General features: G+C 37.0%; 1 long non-coding RNA gene across 1 annotated transcript; it reads right to left on the bottom strand.

Moving 5' to 3' along the window:
• Positions 1 to 13,029: 13,029 nt before the first annotated feature.
• On the bottom strand, positions 13,030 to 14,195 carry LOC117296169. Its single transcript, XR_004519718.1, has 3 exons — positions 14,158 to 14,195; positions 13,715 to 13,914; positions 13,030 to 13,159 (listed from the first exon to the last, which is right to left on the bottom strand). It is a non-coding gene; the product is annotated as an uncharacterized LOC117296169 (long non-coding RNA).
• Between the last annotated feature and the right edge of the window lie 881 nt (positions 14,196 to 15,076).

Here is a 15,076-nt window from a genome sequence, read left to right as displayed (position 1 = left end):
TGACGCCAATATTGACGCCAATATTTACGACATAGCCTCAAGTTGCAAATATTGACGCCAATATTGACGCCAATATTCACGACATGACCTAAGTCGCGAATATTGACGCCAATATTGGCGCCAATATTTACGACATTGCCTCCAAGTCGCAAATATTGACGCCAATATTCACGACATGGGCTACACGTCGCAAATATTTACGCCAATATTCACGACATGGGCCCCAAGTCGCAAATATTTACGCCAATATTCACGACATGGGCCCCAAGTCGCAAACCCGCTCAGGCGTGAATATTCATTGTTTTTTTAGCAACCTAGGTAGCTGGGTGGGCAAGAAAATAGTCTGGCGCACTGGTCCCGATCTCGCTCGCGCGCTCTGACTCCCCAAGTTGCTTTAAAAAAAATTCACGCCTGAGTGGGTTTGCGACTTGGGCTATGTCGTGAATATTGGCGTCAATATTGGCGTAAATATTTGCGACGTGTAGCCCATGTCGTGAATATTGGCGTGAATATTGGCGTCAATATTTGCGACATAGGGCCCATGTCGTGAATATTGGCGTGAATATTGGCGTCAATATTTGCGACATTTGACCCATGTTGTGAATATTGGCGTCAATATTTGCGTCAATATTTGCGACATAGGGCCCATGTCGTGAATATTGGCGTGAATATTGGCGTCAATATTTGCGACTTTGGGCCAAGTCGTGAATATTGGCGTCAATATTTGCGACTTTGGGCCAAGTCGTGAATATTGGCGTCAATATTGGCGTCAATATTTGCAACTTGGGGTAATAGTCGCAAATATTGGCGTCAATATTGGCGTCAATATATATTTGCGATGTCCCTTTAAAGCCACCATAGGATTGACTGCAAATTATATCAAAAAAACGAACTCCAACCAAACAGCTTTTTTCCTGAAGCAAGTTGAGTTACTGTTTGAAACAGCGAGACAACGCCGGCTCTTTTTAGAGCCAACGATCCCCCAAAAGAAATTTGTACACACGGTTGTACCAGCAAGTTTAATATTTATTTGTAGTTTACGTAAAGCTTCAAACAATACTTGGAAACCAAACATATTTGATGAAGTAAACCAAGAACTTCCAACCTAATTTTTCTTATTATAGCCACTGGACACCTTTGAATTGGCAAAGACCAGACTTCTCACTTAATGTATTAGATGCATAAAATAACAAACCTGTGAAACATTTGGACTCAGTTGGTCTTCAACGTTGCAAAAGTAATGGAAGAAAAAAACACATGTTGCCCAAGTTGTGTGCTTGGAGATGCCGTGACTTCGAGCAATTCAAATGTTTTAGTGAGAAATTGCCTCTTTCTCAAAAAATACTTTACCTCACAGGGAGCCGTTTCTCACAATGTTTGATACTATCAACAGCTCTCCATGGCTCGATACCACATATAATTTTATGCAAACAATTATTTTGAGTAATTACCAAGATTGTACCCTTTAGTTTTGTACAATATCGAACAGAGGACTCTTCTGTATGATGTTTTACCTAAAACAGAACATGTGTGATTCTTGTATGTTTAGTGTAATGTACAAGAGATAGGTCAAGGAGTAGATCGGGAATGCTCTCCCCTGTAAAATTAGTTTCAAAATAAGTGGATCAGTTTGCAGAAAAGGCCATTTGTTAAGGGGGTCGTAGTTATTTGGCATAATACCTGATTGTAACTACAGTGTGCTTTTGATTTTTCCGGTTGTGATTGAAATTAAATTGTCTAGAGCAATGTACTTCCGAATACACTGTATTGTCTTCCTTGTCCAACAGCCTGTTTCGTGACACCAAAGTAATGAACATGTTCATATTTTTCACTTGTGTACTCAAGTCACCTTTCTCAATAAAAATAATCATATAGTTTTTTGTTTTTTTTTCGACAAGCCTGCTTCTTTCATAATTCAAAGAAAATGAATGGTAGTGTGCCAATCTGGAAACATAAACTGTTTATAAAAATGTTTTTATTCATAAGTGTAACAAGCCTTCACTCACAATGTTATTATTATACTGCAGTTCAACCTGTGGATGCGGATTTGGATCATGTGGACGTGGATGGCCCTGTGAGTGTGGATGACCTTGTGGACGTGGATGGCCCTGTGCATGTGGATGGCCTTGTGGACTTGGATGCTTATGTGGATGTTCAAGATTCCATGCACAACAGTTATAAAGTAACATTCTTTATTATAGTACTTGTACATTGTATATATAGTTCAATGTATGCACATGTATAAAATTGTATCTCAAAATGAATACAATAATGGAGGATTGACTACAAATTATACCAAGTAAGGATGCAAAAATTCAAACAAATTGTATATACCAAGAACTTCAACTTTGTTTTTAAATTGTTCTTATTAAGCGATTTTGTTTTTAAATTGTTCTTATTAAGCAATGTACCATTATTGTATGATGTTTTACCTAATACAGAACCTATGTGATAGCTCCAATGTTTGGTGGTGTTTTTATTTTTGTTAGATTATTGAAAGGTATAATCCAAGGAAACTTGTAAACTTTGGAAAAAAGATTGCAGAAGGTGCCAATGCAGACTGTTAAATTAATGTCAAATTAATTTGTAATTGTTTGTATTCATCTAACACACCACAAATGCATGAAATGATAGAAAATATTGATACATGCTCAAAAAAGCTTTTAAGACACTACTCAATCAAAATAGTGTGTTTGTTCTTGACACATTTTAACCTAATTTTATTTTTTCTTCATATTATTTGTCTTGTTTCTCTTTACAATTGTGACAGGTTCAACAACTGCGAGGAAGGCCAAAAGAAAGACAAGTAAGTTTCCTTTTTACTAAATAAGTTATTAGATGCTCCCATAAGTTAAGATCATTCATAAGTGGCATTCAACCTTAATCCTGCACATCATACAGGGCCTGGATGGGTTGATATCTGTCAGTTTATTGGGAATATGGTTTGAAAAATGCTTCATAGAGTGTTGTCATTCCAGTATTTTGCTTATAATTTCAGATTACAGGACTGAACTGGATCTTGATGACACCATGCCATCCCGTAAGTATGAAGAAAAATTTTTTACTGATAGTGAAAAACCTTGATTCATAAATACCTCATAACAGTTTCCCTATTCCCTTTTGGTGGAGAGCGCGTCACGTTGGGGTGTATCAACCTTTGATAATGACCAGTGTTTGTAACCAGCTGGCTACTGTGTGTCAGGCGCGCAAGATTATCTTGTGGGAACACAATTCATGGCTATAGAAGCAGCGCATTATCTGAGCGCGTGCGCGTATACACAACCCACGCACATTGAACAAATTCTTAACAAAGTTTTTGAAAAAAAGTATTTCAAACCTCGAATTTTGCATTGTTATACTGTCTATAATTGTATTTTTGTTAACGTTTTTTAACAAAAGGGCATTTATGAATGGGAATAAAAGAGTAGTGACTCTTGCAGGGTCGATGCCGTGCGATTAAGGTTTGCCTTCAGCTCGGGCCTTTATCCTACAGCCGCCGAACAAGCCGGCTGTAGCTGTAATTTAACCATGATTTTTGGACAATGATTGGAAATAATAGAAGTTGTTTTATTGCTTTCTATCAAAAGACTTATCTATAATGCCCATACAATTATATAAATAGTTTTATTTGCTCCAGCATTCAGCTCTATCCTGCTTGAGAAAAACCATATGCCTTCATATTCATGTTAAAGGCCAAGCAGCTACAAGTGGAAGCAAAACTAAACATTGAATTGCCCAGACGTACTTTTACATGTTTAATAACAAAAACAACCACGCCAAGATTAACCTAATTATACTTGAAATAGTCTAGGAAAACCATAAATGAACATTACAGAAGTGTTTTGCTAAAAACAGTTGATGGTTTATGTTATCCACCATATATATAAACTGAAAATATTATGTGAAAGTTTGAGATCAATTGGTCATCGGGGTCAAAAGAAAATATCCAACGTTTCTTTGCATGACTCCGAGTTAAACAAACAATGGAGAACAAACCAATAAAATGCTCCTTCATTGTGGACTCAAAACGTGAAAATGATTTGATTTTTGTTCTCATCAAACACAACATTTCAGATAGAATTTTTCTGACCAATTCTGTAATTTCTTAAAGGCACTGAAGACTATTGGAGTAATCAAAATAGTTGGTCACACAGGTTCTGTATTTTGTATAAAACACCATACAAAACAGTCCTTGGTACACTATTGTACAAAACCAAAGGGTAGATCACTTAAGGGCAGTGGACAGTATTGGTAATTACTCAAAATAACTGTTAGCATCAAAACTAACTTGGTAACAAGCAGTGGAGAGCTGTTGATACTATAAAACTTCGGCTCTCTCTGAAGTAACTTATTTTGTTGAGAACGAAGTAATTTCTCACTGTAGTGTACCATTATCTCACAACATTTCAGTTCAAATGTTCACAGGTTTAATATTTGTTGCATATGTTGAGATACACGAAGTGAGAAGAATGATCTTTGACAATTACCAATAGTGTCCAATGTCTGTAAAGTATAAATATTAGACCTAAGGCTGACATTTTAGGCAGATGAAGCCCTCGCCTGCAGCATGTGTGCCCAACTTCACACATCGCTGGTGGAACCACATTCCACAAGTGTCGCACGCTATCCAGTCAATCTGTAATAAAATAATAATAATTATTAGTTTATTTATATCAGGCATGAAACTGTAACTTTACCGAAAAAGATTTTACTACAAAGCTTCAAAGATATCCTATAGTATTTTTACATGTGAATGGTAAAACTGAGATTATAGAAAGAGGAAATCAGCTGATCCAGAGAGTTCCGCAACTGTAATTAACACTGTAGGTTTACCAAATTCATCTGCTTTATTTACTTGGTGAACTAAAAATCATAAGTTTGATCTTATTGTGTTTTATTCAATCACTTGTAAATCTGTTGTCAATCAAACCTCTGACAGAAGTCGCTTTGGCAACATATATGAAACTTGATAGACTAACAAGTGTTGTGTTACCATTGAGAAATCAAATTAATTGAAACTGTGTTACCTAACCAGTGGGGTAAATCGTTTAAGTCGGAGAATAGACTCTAAAGTGTAGATTTGTGAATACAATGTACCCGCCTACAGCTCGCCTTTTATTCACGAATATACACTTTCTCGTCCATTCTCCGTAACAGAATAATAGGCTAGTTGATTTGATGAACATGACACTAGAGGATAATGCACTTTTATAGCTTTTTGGTTTAAACTGATAAACTACCTCAATATGTCATTTTTACCCCATTTACTTGTTCTTACTCGAGATAAGACGAGTCCCAACTCTTTGTAAAATCAACCCATGGGTACACGTGGTTTTCACATATAACACACCAGGCTTAAGCACAGTTCCTACATTCTGCGAATGCCAAGCAAGTTTTTTGACGTCACAAATTAGTAAAGAAATATTCGCAAAACCCTGGGAACAATCGCTACGAAAAACATTACCGTGACGTTGCTTCACATTGTATGCGCAGTAAGTATGTATCAGGCTTAAGACACTCAATCAAAGCCCAACCCTTGTGCTGTTTTTTAGCCACGGGGGGGGGGGGGGGGGGGGACAGTGTGCACTTCTGATTGTCTTTAGCACCATCTCACCTTTGCTGTTTTTCCACGCAAGTTGAATGACTTGCACTCATAGCATACTTCTTCCTGCAAAACAGCAAAGCACAACGTAATTAATTCAATATGTGTAAAATAACCTTCTTGTGTTCTCATTTTCACGTGAACACAATGTGCAGTTTTCCTAATGTTGTATACTGAATGTCAATGTTTTCTCTTTCTTTTCTTTTCATAATGGGGCTGTTTGAAGACACACACAAAATATGTTACTTTTCTTTCCATGTGGGAGGCCATCAGCAGAGGTAGCCACTACATTGGCTAAATTTTAATCAGGAACAGGCAAGAAGCAAAGAGGTTTGCGCTGCACCTGACCGCTCATCAATATAGAGCTTGTTAGCTCAGTTAGCTTAATCGAGAGGGCGCGGGTTCGAGTCCAGCACTAAAACAAAAAATTGTTTTCCCATTTACTTAAAATGTATATATAGACAGCTAGATAGATTGAACTTGAAATAAAGCACTGAAAAATCAAATAAAAAAATAAATAAATAAATAATTTACTTCCTCCCTCTCCCCCCTCCTTTACTCACCTCATTTCCCTGGTTTCCAACAGCTAAGGGTGTTGCTAGACTATCTCTGCTATGTGACCTGCCTTTCCTGCTATTGCATTATTAACGAACATTGAAATGTTGTTATCCAACTGTCAACACGTGTACAACTTGAACAACAGTCTTTTGAATCCTGGGTAGTCTTTAGCTATAACATCAAAGTGTAGATAATTGTCATTTACTTGAATCTAAAATTATCAGAACTATAGTCTAAAGCTTAAAAATAAGTTCCATTTCCGAACTTATTCAAAAACAATAAATATAACCAGTTGAGATTTTGAAACCGAAATTTTTCCCAAAATGTGTAAATTTTAGAGTTTTCCAAAAAGGAAAATGTAAAAGGGTAGTAAGAAAATGTGAGTGTCTTTGAAATAATGAGAACTCTTTTCAGAAAAACTAACCCACTTAAAATAATACAAAGGAAGTATATCCATACATGTAGGCTTCAAATGGCACAAACCTTTTTTGCTCGTCATCCTTACTGGTGAACAGTTTCGTAACACCTTTCTTTCGTCGACCTTTTTTTGTAAGGAATTATGACAATGGGTTAGTACAAAAAGTAACTTGCACAAGTTTTACTCTCATAATACACTTGAAGACAAATTTAAAACAGAGTCATGTCTTTTGTTTACAATCGATGGCTGTTGATTTGTGTAAGTAGCCTCGAATATAACTAAACATAGGTTGGCACAAATTGTCCTACTTCTAGAAAAACTTTTGTTATTTAAGTAGCACAGACCTGAAGTATTTTTTATAGCATAAAATGTTTTAGCATTGTAATAATAGGGAATGCTTTAGTGGTTAATGAAGCTTGTGGAAGGCCATGGTTCTCTGTATACTGTTGCCAACCATCTCCTTCGTTGTTAACCCATAGGGAGAAACCATTGATTAAACGCTGTAACATGTGGTGAACAAAACATGTCGTGGTAATTGACGATATAACACAACTTGAAAATTTTGGCGGAAAAGGCATATTTCTTACTAAAAAATATTGAATCTCTACCTTGGATAACCAATATATATGTATTTACTTACAAGATGAAGTAGGTGCCTTTACACTTCTCTCCAGGTTCATCGATGCTGTTTAAGAGATGTACAAATGTCAAACACAATTTAATCTTGTTGTCTGTTATTGAATCACATGTACATGTATTTACAACAATATTAATGTTAAAGCAAATTAAATAAAATGTATTGATTAAAAAAAAAATTAACACCACAAAATGTTCAGATGAACATTTTGTAGAATGTTTGTAACTGCTTACTTTTTATTTATTTCTGGTATAATAAAAAAGAAAATATTAACCATCAGATATGTAAACTATTAATCATTTTGCAAAATGCACATTTTTGTTCAACCACTGCACTTACCAAACGACGTTTTCACACTCTTCACACTTGTTGTTTCGTTTGATCCTGCAAATAGAAACAGCATTTAGTTCACAGTATGGCAAAGCTACATGTATCTAATGTACATCTGGGATTATAGTAAAGGTGCAGCAAAAAGCATAATAAAAAAGTTGTTCTTTAAAAACAAGCAGCCATTTAGAAAATGTTTAATTTTGTTCATTGCTGGCTACACTGTGAAGGCTTTTCTTTCTCCATAATTCTGAGACATTTCCATTTTTGATGGCCCAATGTCCAGATTCGTTCCTTATTTCACTTGGTACATCTCTGCCCAAGCTTATGCCTTCTTAGTTTTTGTTGCGTTTAAAAAATATATATATTTAAATAACACTTACCAGCAAGAGCTTGCTCTCCTGGCACAGGAATTGATTTGTTTGTTGATGCTGAAATGAAATACAAAACAAATAACTCAAGTGGCAGGAGCGTCAGACCTGGTTCTCAATAGCCAATAGTAATGACAAGGATTCAAAATTCAGTATTAGAAACTTGGAAAAAAAGATTCTTGTAATAAGAAACACCAAAAGTGTCATACAATTTGTTAGCACTGTTATTACAGAAACACTCAGACATCGGCTAAACAAATTTATTTAACTTCCACAATAATAAAAAACTGATGAAATTATTGTAAAAATAGAATTAGCTGTTGCAAACAACTTACTAACAAAATGATCCGATGGTATAAATGAAAAAAAAAAAAAACAATTAATGGCCTGACGTTTTGACCCCACCATAAACTTTCAGAAAGGAGGGAAAGACTCTGCTAGTGTTGGAATGGTAGCCAAGGCATTGTTTACCCCTGGACGAACTTTCTATGATTTTTACATGATAATAGACACTTGATAAATGATGGCGTCACATTGTCATTTACTAGTTAAGATCTAACCTTGTTGGAAATTCGAAATAAATGCAAGCTGAGAATACATTATTAACATATAATGCACAATTCACAAACACACGCACCCACACACAAAAATTCAATAAAAACATACTCACTCGATGTTTTTTTGGTCTGCCTATCACCTGTCTTGGAAGCTGTAAGAATTGTCAAAATTGTTATGTACAGTTTTGTTGAAGTAAAAGTACAACAATGTCCCGATCATACCCCTAGCCCATTAAAATGCAGATCCTTAGACCAACTTAAGTATTGAAAATTGTGATACTATTTATAAGGAACTAAAAGGGTAGCGACCAGTTCTTCAACTTCAGATAACCACGTTTCTCACAATGTTTTACTGTCAACAGCTCTCCATAACCAAGTTGCTAACAATTATTTTGAGCAACCCAGTGCCTTCGAACCATAGGAAACAATTAAAAAGCAACTGATTTAAGTAATGTTGTGTGATACAGAATGTGCAACACGTTTTTCATAGATTCACTGTGCACTAATTAATGAGAATAAATCAAAATAAACCACCTTGACCTTTTTAGAAAACAAACATGTTTTGAGTTTTTGTTTGTGCAATTGGGAGTCTGTGTCTGATGGAGTATGGGTTGTTCGGTTTACCATTGAGACAATCAAATGAGAGGGGCAGGAAAGTGTCTCCTTTTATATATTATATAGTTTTCTTACATGAACAAACCCATTTTTCATTTACGTACATAAGATGCGTGTAGGGTTTTCTTGGCGAGTAGGAGTGTGTGTAGGGTTTCTTTAACACTGTGTCTTATGGAGTAGGGTTGTGGGGTCTACAAAATGACAGGGGTAGGAAAATGCCGATTTTTCATTTACGTACATTAGATGCGTGTAGGGTTTTCTCGGCGAGTAGGAGTGTGTGTAGGGTTTCTTTAACACTGTGTTTTATGGAGTAGGGTTGTAGGGTCTACAAAAAAGAAGGGTTAACATTATATTGTGCAACGTTCTTTCGCACCCGTCGGGATATGCAGGCAATACATTTCCAATAGTGTTGTCAATAGAGGTCGCTGTGTATGTCTACAGTGCAGAGCGTACGAGGTACGTATTGTTGTATCATGGATGTACCACACTGAAGGCGTTTAGTACACACCCTATGGAGTAGTGAGTAGGAATCCTACACAGAGCTAGACTTGTGGGCAAGTTGTTAAAGGGACACGTTGGCTTCGGGTTGCGCTTTATTGGGCGTTTTTGGGCTATGACAAGCGTTTGATGTTAAATGATTACGGTTGGAAAGATGTTAAAAAAGTAGAATATAATGATCTACACAAACATGCCTTAGAAATGCTTCGCTTTTGCTAACTTTCTCGAAACAAAACGCTCCGCCATTTATGGGGGTCAAGATTTTGACTCCCATAAATGGCCGCCAAATTCACTAGTCTTATTTCCAGTCGCAGCCTTTGAACTATACGACTGAGCAATTATTAACCATTTTACGAACCCCATTTGTATCTATCTCTTCCTCCATGGTTACCAACAACAAAAAACAGTTCATGAACAAAAATAAAAGGGCCTACGTTGAATTAACTTTTTATAAATCTATCTAAGCAGCAAGTTCAGCCCACGTCCCGGGGCCGAGCGGCTGCCGTCCAGCGGGCCATCATCCCCCGCGGCCAGACCTCCCCAGACGCACTGAACTCCCCGTTCTTGCTCGTACGATGTAGGATTTTAGCGGGGCCAGTCTAGTAATGCGAATACTTTGTACACGAAAGAATGTCTAGTACCCGTTTTACTAATACTAATAGTGCATGTGATTCTGTAGTCGTGTGTCTCTTTTTGCCTCGGGCCTTTGCAGCAAAAAGACGAGATTATTTAATACCAACTAGCGAGTGGAGTTGAAACAAAACTACAGCTACAGAATTCATCCTCTCATAAAACATCTGCTCAGACATGTCGGAGAGGCGTTTACCGTGTTTACCGCGTAAGTATAGTATGCAATTGCGAGTCACATATATACCCCACAGTTCGTTTTTAGATACAAAATTACAGGGACTTTACTTCTCTGTCCTTTCCCTATGCTGTTTGCATGTACATGTAGAGTCACAGGGCAACAGGACAGTGGTGTCTATCTAATACTAGTCCATCGCCATAGGATAGATGTCACTTGTCTTATTTGCCAACATGATCCTTTCTTCGGGGTATACATTCATTGTTTTATAAAATAATGTTTATGTCTATTATGGGGATGTAATTCCTTGACCTTGGTCTTGGACGGTACTATTTGAGGTAGCTCCTGTTTACATTGCTCAGAATCATTTGACAGCAAAATTTACTGTGTGATGCATCTGAACAGGGAGCACATACTGCAAATGGTAGTTGGCAAGGAAAGCTAAAATAAAGTAATACTCTTGTCCACAAAAATGAAGCTTCCATAGGCCCTTTTCGAAACCACGGCTTCGGCTTTGGATTCGGCTTCAGACTCCGTCCTCTTGTCTGAATCCCTACGCAAAGCACGCTCAGTATTGTCCAAACATCTGCGGGGCCAAGCTAGCCCGAGCTGAATCCAAAGCCAAAGCCGTGGTTTCAAAAAGGGCCATAGTCTAGAAGAACTCTTTTCAAAAATTACAAAACAAAATCAGAAACGGGGAACAATTTTATTATTTTGTAACATTTTTGTATTGATACTTGATTGCCAGGTCACAGTGAAAGTTGGGTGGTGATGTGATTATTGAAGCCGGTATGGACAAGAAAGAGTACACGTACATCAAAGAAGTTTTCCAAGCACGGTTAGATGACAACCAGCTTCTTCGCAGGACAGGAAAACTCTGCTAATTAGGCCTGGGCGACCAGTGAAAATTACTAATCGACTAGTCGCACCTCCATCCAATAGTTGTGACTACGACACTAGTCGCGACAAATTTTTAATTATCACGATGCACTGTGGCAATGTGTGCCGCAAGCACAATATAGTCTAATTCAAGCGGAAAAGATTGAAGATTTGTGTCACTGATGTCTGACTGTGTTCTGTAAGTAAATTATGTTGTCATGAATAGTAATGAGTGACTAAATTGGTTCACCAAACAGGTAGACACAATTTTTTTTAAACTATTTTTGTAGCACGTTTAACCGGATAGTTGAAAACAATAGTCGCGACTCGACTAAGGATTCAATAGTTGGAGTCCGACACTAGTCGCCCAGGCTTACCGCTAATGGTGCAAGGATGGCTTCTACCCACAGCCGCCATCCCCCCCCTAATACCACCACCACTACTACCAACAGAAGAACTTGTAGCAAAACACAAATCCAGATTTTCCACTTCTTAAATTTAATTTCCACAATTTGGCTACAAAAATGTCTGTACAGGTGTGCATAAGACATAAGGTCAGTGCATTATTAGCATTATTGGCAAGTTGTAGAGTTTGTATGTAATCAAATAGAATCTTTGTCACAAATTTATAGGAACTTTATAAAACAATATGGTCAATTTATTGAGACATGTTTTTACATTTCACAGCAGTACACGATGTATTTGCAAACATTAATTAAATTTGTCCTTTGTCAAAGAACACTATAGTCCCATGCAGTATCCTTAGTAATAGTTGGTGTATCTCCTCAATATTTATGCATAAAAATAATAAACCTGTGACAATTTGGGCTAAATTTGGCAATAAAAGCTGCAAGAAACAGTGAAAGAAAAACACCATTGCAGTATAGAAACAAGTCCTTTGACATGCCTCTCATCATGTAGACTTTATCAAGTGAGTTTTATGATCACAAATTAGTAATTACCAACATCTAAGGTATAAAGTCCCTTTAGAGAGACCAATGCCTTAAATCGAGTGATTTGGTTGTAAAATGCATTGTATGGTTAGAAAGGATGTTTTAAAAGTAGAATAGAATGATCAACACAAGTATGACTTGAAATTGGGTGGTTTTCCTTTAAAACTTTTACTTATTCGAACTAACATGGTCTGCTAGTCAACAATATGACTAGTTCTAAAACATCATTCTAAAACAGCATTTCATAACAGGCATGTGGTTTGAAATCAAAATACACTTGCAAGGGTTAAGGTTAAAAAATTGAAATGGCACTGTGTTTATCAAACTTGTTGCATCTATGATCCATGTCTCTTTATGAATACAGAATAAAGATATTTCAGATAAATTTATTTGAATACGGATTGTTTATGTTTTTGCATTTTGTTGTTCTTGTGTGTTTTTTGTTACAAAATATCGAAATCTCAAATAATACAATAAATATGATTGTATAAACAATTGGCCATGTACTTCAAATTAAACTTAATCATATGTCGTTGTGATGAAAACAAACTCTGCTCACATCACATTCAATGATTTGTTGACATAAGTAATGTGCAAAAAAAAAATTATAATAAGTTTAAGTATTGACATGTGTTAATTTAGGAATAAGAATCTACTTGTTGACAACGGGAAATATTGCCATTTGTTAAACCTGTTTTGCATAAATCATGTGTAAATGAAAGTTGAAACTATCTGGAAATATACCCCTGATTTACAAACACAGTAACCAGGTAGTGTTACTCTATTTCCAGTACCATTCTGACATGACACATGTTGTCTGTGAAGGCTGGCTGGGTGGCAAAGTCATTTGTTGTGTACATCATGCTGCCCTGGTGAACATGTCATTCCTGTGATGTCGTGCCAACTCTAATGGTGGTCCAGAACAAGGTGCCTCAAGATCTTTTCAAATATAAACACAAAATTTTTTGAAACAATTAACAAAATAAAAATTGGTTATTTGTACATGTATATGGAACATAAAACCCATGCACTTGATGTTGATTCATTAAAGTGACATTTTAGCAAATACTACCTCCCTGCAGCTGATTTCACGAAACTTTACGCAACTGCGTGAGTCCACTTGCGCAATTTTAATGGCGCAAGTTGCTCCATAAACGTTGCACAAGTGGACTTACGCAGTTGCGTAAAGTTTCGTGAAATCGGCTGCTGGTCAAAGACATGATGTTATTAGGATGTGGCTGTTCAGTGTGAAGTATTTTGGTAATGCAACGTTGGCGAAGGAGGCTGTTTACAAGTAACTACAATGAATGAAAGCTTAAATTTGTGTTTCCTTATTAAATGTTTGTTTACACATTTACTTTGTTTCCTTTTTTTGGGGGGGGGGGGGACACAGATCAAAATATCATGTAACAAAACTGGACTGCTTTGACAGTACATGTGTATATTGTTATACATGCACATGCCATTGACAGTATGAAATAATCAGTCTCTTACTGCCAAGTTTGAGAAGCATTCATCCGGCCTTTGTTTGCAGCATGACCTGTCCTGTTGTGTTGGCATCTCCCTACAGTTGGTACAAACCCACCAGCTTGGCAAGAGCTTTGCGGAGGTGGATGATGTGGACTTGGAGGTGCCGGGTTTGATGAGGACTCCAAGATGTTTACGCCAAGTCCTGGCATCTGCTCACATAGTACCTTCAACAAGAAATTGAAAACCATTGCACCGAGTGAATAGATCTACAAAATTATATGTAAACTAGTCATAGTACATGTACATTATGTACTCTCACAACTCAGTGCTGCGGCTGTCTCATGGCTGTGAATTTACGTGTCATGTCCACAATAATAACTAACAATAACATTGCATTGGGTATAAACAATCACGGTCCGTTCTCTCTCTCTCGGCGGCTAGTCCATGTCCCACTACATTATTCTTACCCTGATTGGCGAGGTGTCCTTTCCTTCTTTTTGGACGTGTCTTCAATCATCTCTTTGCGTAGAGCAATGAGCTGAATCTGTGTTTTTCGGCGATCCATTTTGACAGCAAAATGGTGTGTTTACATTTCACACAACGTCGTATGGTAGAGAACGGTATATTACCTCGTGTTCTTCTGGTAGGTTTACCAGGCCATTGGCTACGGCGCCAGCCTAACTGCTGTGCATCGCGCATAAACGGACGATCGTTTTGACGGCTTGAAAAACGTATATATTTCGCGGGCCATGTTTCGGGGTCAGAGGTCAGTGTTTGTTTTTTTTAATTACCATTCACTAATTACAACACATTAAATGTGTTTTATTGCAAGAACAACTCTTAATAAGTATAAGGAACACCCTCAAACGTGAAATTTTGTGAAATCTGAAGGCAACGTGTTCCTTTAACATAATTTCTGCATTAATTAAATCATTTAGTGAAATAGACTCTGATGAAAGTGTCATGACATGACATGTTGTTTACTATAGTTTCCTAAGATGTGTGAAGTTTGCGGTTGTGCGCCTTGAGTTCTAGACTAGCCACTTCTACACACGAGTTCGTAAAGTTTTCAACGTTAGAGTTTACTCTCCAGATTCCCGTATTTTTCTCAAGTTTATGCCGATATAAGGTATGTAGATCTTACTTATCTATCGTAGGATTATTTCAGGATAAGGCAGGTTAGGTCTGTAGGTTTGCATTACTCCTTGTTAAGCTCTTTAGTGTAGGTTTAGATCGTTTGTTGGAAATTCCCCGTTCAGTTAGGAATTGCCCCTCTTTAGTTCTCATAAGTGCTGGTGGTTTAAATAACTAGGAGTGTAGGATTTATCTGCGATAGGTTCAGGTGTTTACTAATGTCATTCTTAGTTGATTCCTTTTGGTGTGTTT

The sequence above is a fragment of the Asterias rubens genome, chromosome 10 (assembly GCF_902459465.1).
Source record: "Asterias rubens chromosome 10, eAstRub1.3, whole genome shotgun sequence".
Taxonomy (NCBI): Eukaryota; Metazoa; Echinodermata; class Asteroidea; order Forcipulatida; family Asteriidae; genus Asterias; species Asterias rubens.
This window is presented reverse-complemented; position numbering and strand designations above follow the sequence as displayed.